General features: G+C 45.9%; 1 pseudogene; it reads left to right on the top strand.

Annotated features, from left to right (window-relative positions):
* Positions 1-1,526: 1,526 nt before the first annotated feature.
* Positions 1,527-1,644, top strand: LOC124723137 (annotated as a pseudogene).
* The last annotated feature ends 4,825 nt before the right edge of the window (positions 1,645-6,469 follow it).

Below are 6,469 nucleotides of genomic sequence, written 5' to 3' on the forward strand. Positions count from 1 at the left end.
GGATAACATGAAGAAAGTTTCCAACCGATTTCTCATACACAAACAGCAGTTGATCGGCGTAGCCTGGTGAAACGTTATTGTGATGTCTCGTGAAAGGAGGAGAAATGCATACCATCACGTTTCCGACTTTGATAAAGGTCGGATTGTAGCCTATCGCGATTGTGGTTTATCGTATCGCGACATTGCTGCTCGCGTTGGTCGAGATCCAATGACTGTTAGCAGAATATGGAATCAGTGGGTTCAGGAGGGTAATACGGAACGCCGTGCTCGATCCTAACGGCCTTGTATCACTAGCAGTCGAGATGATAGGCATCTTATCCGCATAGCTGAGTCAACAGATGGGGACGTTTGCAAGACAACAACCACCTGCACGAACAGTTCGACGACGTCTGCAGCAGCATGGACTATCAACTCGGAGACCACGGCTGCGGTTACCCTTGACGCTGCATCACAGACACGAGCTCCTGCGATGTTGTACTCAACGACCAACCTGGGTGCACGAATGGCAAAACGTCATTTTTTCGGATGAATCGAGGTTCTGTTTACAGCATCATGATGGTCGCATCCGTGTTTGGCGACATCGCTGGTGAACGCACATTGGAAGCGTGTATTCGTCATCGCCATACTGGCGTATCACCCGGCGTGATGGTATGGGGTGCCATTGGTCACACGTCTCGGTCACCTCTTGTTCGCATTGACGGCACGCTGAACAGTGGATGTTACATTTCAGATGTGTTACAACCCGTGGCTCTACCCTTCATTCGATCTCTGCGAAACCCTACATTTCAGCAGGACAATGCACGACCGCATGTTGCAGGTCCTGTACTGGCCTTTCTGGATACAGCAAATGTTCGACTGCTGCCCTGGCTGGCACATTCTCCAGATCTCTCTCCAATTGAAAACATCTGGTCAATGGTGGCCGAGCAACTGGCTCGTCACAATACGTCAGTCGCTACTCTTGATGAACTGCTGTTGAAGCTGCTTGGGCAGCTGTACCTGTACACGCCATCCAAGCTCTGTTTGACTCAATGCCCTGGCGGTTCAAGGCCATTATTATGGCCAGAGGTGGATGTTCTGGGTACTGATTCCTCAGGATCTATGCACCCAAATTTCGTGAAAATGTAATGACATGTCAGTTCTAGTATAATATATATGTCCAATGAATACCCGTTTATCATCTGCATTTCTTCTTAGAGTAGCAATTTTAATGGCCAATACTGTAGCAACAGGGCTCTATTTCAAGGACACTTGATGAAATGGAGGTGTAAAATTTTCTTTAGCGTTTAAGTTTTCATCGTGTTCCCAAAACGTCGCGTGGCACCAGATACCCAGGAGTTGGGCCCCGTTTATCATATATGCTCCGGCCCGTTCCTCAGACTGTTGCAGGTGGCCTAACAAGTTTTACGCCACTAGACGAGCTAGAAACGGCGCTGGAAATGAGTTACAGAAAATCGTTGGGACAAATCATTTCTGACTGCAGCGAAGTGCACATCATTCTACTATATTGCACAGCAGAGCCAAATTCCGCCAACGGCGTTGCCGCAGTGGTAACACCGGTTCCCGTCAGATCACCGGAGTTAAGCTCCGTCGGTCTGGGCTAGCACTTGGATGGGTGACCATCCGGTCTGCCGAGCGCTGTTGGCAAGTGGGGTGCACTCAGCCCTTGTGAGGCAAACTGAGGAGCTACTTGACTGAGAAATAACTGCTCCGGTCTCGTAAAGTGACATACAGCCGGGAAAGTGGTGTGCTGACCAAATCCCCCTCCATATCCGCATCCAGTGACGCCTGTGGCTAGAGGATGACACGGCGGCAGGTCGGTACCGTTGGTCCTTCATGGCCTGTGATGCGGAGTTTAGTAGTTTTAGTTTTAGAGCCAACTTCCAGTATTCCGTGAAACATTGTCCAACCTAGAGGTAATGTGCCAGCCTGGCTGGAAATATACTTTTGAAAAGCCCTGGCAAAAAGCAGCACTTTGCTGAGAAGTGCTGCTAGTGGCAGCAGGAATGGCCAGTGTAAATACTTGCATTCTCTTTCTCACGTTAAGGACAAAAATGTAGATGAATTTCATTGAGCAGTTATGGCTACTCGCGAAATTGAGGATTCGACGGGCATTCCTGGAGGGTGTGGTTCCTGTAGGGCGCAGCTGACGTCTCAGAAGTTTTTAGTCTGTGAAGTCGAAGCGAGTGATAATCAATAATGAATAAAGTTGCTCTGTAATTCTGTAGGCTTTCTCTGCTGTTGTCACCGGAGTTAAAATCTTCTAGGAAATTAGGCAACGTCATATTGCTTCAAACAGTCGACGTTTCGACGCCTCTGCTGGCATGTTCTTCAGGATCCTGCTGTGCACTGTAAAATGTTCAACCACAGTCGACATCAAAAGATTCTGAGAGGATCTCGGCAAAGGAGTCGAATCGTCGATTGTCTGAAGAAACATTCAAATGGTTCAAATGGCTCTGAGCACTATGGGACTTAACATCTATGGTCATCAGTCCCCTAGAACTTAGAACTATTTAAACCTAACTAACCTAAGGATAGCACACAACACCCAGCCATCACGAGGCAGAGAAAATCCCTGACCCCGCCGGGAATCGAACCCGGGAACCCGGGCGTGGGAAGCGAGAACGCTACCGCACGACCACGAGACGCGGGCGAAGAAACATTAATTGGTTTGCCAACCAAGAATATTTTAACTTAGAAGTTAATCTGTCAGTACAGGAAAGTTGTCCTGTACGCAGAGGTGTAATCCTGCATAAAGTACTGGATCCCAGGGGAGTAATAGTAGTATGCGGGATCATTAACTAGCTGGACGTGGCCTTTACCATACGAGGTGGACTTGGCGAGGTTCAACACAAAACATTAACTTGCCTTTGTTCCTCGGGAAACTTGAAGGATGATGTTTGTTTGTGTGTGTGTGTGTGTGTGTTTTTGTCCTTCTCGTAGTAATTGAGGGAAAGTCATCGAGTAAAACAGAACTGATTTCTGACGGTCCCCAATGTAGTGTTATAGGCCCTTTGCTGCTCCTTATCCATATAAACGATTTTGGAGACAATCTGAGCAGCTGTCTTCGGTTATTTCCAGATGACGCTGTCGTTTATCGACTAATAAAGCCATCAGAATATCAAAACATACAGCAAAACGATTTAGAAAAGGTATCTGAATGGTGCGAAAAGTGGCGGTTGACCGTAAATAGCGAAAAGTGTGAGGTCATCCACATGAGTGCTAAATGGAACTCGTTAAACTTCGTTGACACGATAAATCAGTCTAATCTAAACGCCATAAATTCAACTAAATAGCTAGGTATTACAATTAAAAAGAACTTAAATTAGAAGGAACACATAGAAAATGTTGTGGGAAGGCTAACCAAAGACTGCGTTTTATTGGCAGGACACTTGGAAAATGTAACAGACCTATTAAGGAGACTGCTTACACTACGCTTGTCCGTCGTCTGTTAGAATACTGCTGCGCGGTGTGGGATCCTTACCAGATAGGACTGACGGAGTACATCGAAAATGTTCATTGAAAGGCAGCACGTTTTGTATTATCGCGAAATATGGGAGAGTGTCAAGAAATGATACAGAATTTGGGCTGGAAATCATTAAAAGAAAGGCGTCTTTCGTTGCGACGGAATATTCTCACGAAATTCCAATCACCAACTTTCTCCACCGAACGCGAAAATATTTTTTTGACAGCGACCTACATAGCGAGGAATGATCACCACGATAAAATAAAGTAAATCAGAGCTCGTACGGAAAGATACAAGCGTTCATTCTTTCCGCGCGCTGCACGAGATTGGAATAATGGAGAGTTGTGAAGGTGGTTCGACGAACCCTCTGCCAGGCACTTATATGTGATTTGCAGAGTATCCATGTAGATGTAGATGTAGATGTAGACCATGAGAAGTTATTCTATTTTGTTCATGGTGGAGACATCGGAGGGCGTCGCTAGGTATTAGTTTGTCTGCTTGTACCGTACGTTTTCCAGTCTAGTGGTCGGATTTGAGAGTCTTCCGAAATTGACTAAATTGTTGCCGAGATTCTGTGTCGCCATTTCTTATACATGTATGCTCCCATTGGCCCTATTTCAGAAATGCAGTTAGGTTATATGAAGAAATAATTGTGTAAAAAAGTTGTTTAATGCTTCTCTTATGACTTGTACAGCGTTGATAATCACCGTTGTAAAAGTAGACGTTGGTATTTCTTACAATTACGGCTTTTAATATCTTGTTACAGAAAAGTCAGATAGTAATCACATTTCAATTGTGTGCTTCATATGGTTGCAACTGTCACAGTAATGTCAGTCACAAAGGAAAGAAACATTGACCCGCCCCGACGGCTGCCTTATCTGAAAGTTTCTTCCTCCGCACAGGATGGCTCTGCTCCTTGTGATGTGTAAAAGATGTGTCAAAAAGTATCTGTTCAGTGTAGGAGACTGAAGTCGTCTTCATGTTTGTGCTGTGTGATTACGAGAGAAAAGGGAGGGAAAAATCCGCTGTCGGCACATAGCCTACTCCTATGAAATAGGACCAAGGGAACACCAGTGCTTAACATACCGATTTGGCGGACAAGTCAGCATCGTCAGTGCCATATACTCTCACTCCGTGATACAGTACGCGGAGAAAACCGTACGCCACCGACTTATTCCGCTGGAGACTAAAAAAAAAGTAAATAAATAAATAAAAGAAACCTCGGTGCCAACGAAGTAATTATCCGAATGGGGCGGAAATCGATAGGTTTGAGTTGCCCGTACAGACAAACAAACAAATGATTATTCAAGAGAAAGAACATTAGAATTTGGGCAATTGAATAACCCGTTGGTCCATTGGTCCATCTCTGGGCCTTATGCAAGCATTCGGCTTAGCTTCGGTTGACAGAGTTACTGGCTCTTCTCCTGGGGGATATCGTGACACATTATCTTCAACTGGAGCGTTAGATCGTCAAAATCCCGAACTGGTTGGAGGGCCCTGCCCTTAATGCTCCAACCATTCTCAGTTGTGGAGAGATCCAGCACCGTAGTTGGCCAGGATAGGGTTTGGCAAGGACGAAGACAAACAATGGAAACTCTCGCCGTGTGCGGGCGGACATGATCTTGTCGATATGTAAGTCCAGGATGGCGTCGAGCTATTTTTTAAACTAAATGTTGTCATAAAACTTTCAGAGAGTAACTGTGATTGCCTTGCATTCTTTATAGGGTTTCATTTGTCACGACAGTGTCAATCAAAAAAAAACAATCCTCTGCCAATGCCGGCTGTGAGAGCCCGGCAGATTGTTCAGTCGGCTAATCGGAAAACTTATTCCGCCGCACACGTTGATCGTTTTCCTACTGGTGTCTTAAGTGTAAATGTTGAGTGGAGGTGGCTGAAGTGGGCAGTTGTGTAGTGCGAAGTCGTGTTTGTGAGACAAAAATGGTGAAACCTGGCGGCGACACCCGGTGTACTCCTCTTAACCAGAACGCCTGCGACACGGCATGTTTAAGGCCCAAGTGACACAGCTACCACTTGGTGTGCCAAGCTGGGGGGCTGCCAGAGGCGACCCAGCTGTAAGGTTTCCATACGGGACATGCAGTAGTTAGCACAGAAAACTGACACGGGCGAATGTGGTCGAGGGAAAAATGGGTGGAGCAGGATGGGGAATGGGATAATAAGTCGCTAGTGTAGAAAAATTTGTTCTCGTACCGCCGTTGAACTTAGCGTCTCCATGTAACGGCCGAATGACTATCATCGGTGCCACATGCCCTCAATCCGTAAGACACCTCGGACAGGTCTGGCGCAAAGCTTGGTAGTTAGTAATTTTACGCCACTGACTCCCCTTGTAAGTACGCTGTAAGTAGGCTATTTGAGTTTTTATGGTGGTAACGCCACGTAGTGCTCTGTAGGAAAATCATTGAGTGCAGTCTGTGGCTGATTTGCATTGTTGGAATATTCGCTTATGTAGTGTTGGGCAGTTGGATGCGAACAGCGCGTAGCGTTGGGCAGTTGCAGGTGAGCCGCCAGCAGTGGTGGATGTGGGGAGAGAGATGCCAGTTTTGAGCGGACGGTCTGCACGTGTGTCCGTCAGAAAAAGGAAATTTGTTTGATTGGATGTCACAAAATTATATATATATTATGACTTTTGAACACTATTAAGGTAAATACACTGTTTGTTCTCTATCAAAATCTTTCATTTGCTAACTATGCCTATCAGTACTTAGTGCCTTCAGCAGTTAGAATCTTTTATTTAGCTGGCAGTATTGGCGCACGCTGTATTGCAGTAGATTGAGTAACTAACATTTTTGTGAGGTAAGTGATTCGTGAAAGGTATACGTTATTGGTAGTCAGGGCCATTCGTTTGTAGGGATTATTGCAAGTCAGATTGACAAACTGCCTATTGGCTTCTGTCTCGGGTTCTTCGGCCGACGTTCATCTAATGATTTTTCTGACGTTTCGCCAGCACGAGTGGCTGGCATTGTCAAAGCTTCACCCTCCATTGCCGGT

This window comes from Schistocerca piceifrons, chromosome 1 (genome assembly GCF_021461385.2).
Source record: "Schistocerca piceifrons isolate TAMUIC-IGC-003096 chromosome 1, iqSchPice1.1, whole genome shotgun sequence".
Classification (NCBI taxonomy): domain Eukaryota; kingdom Metazoa; phylum Arthropoda; class Insecta; order Orthoptera; family Acrididae; genus Schistocerca; species Schistocerca piceifrons.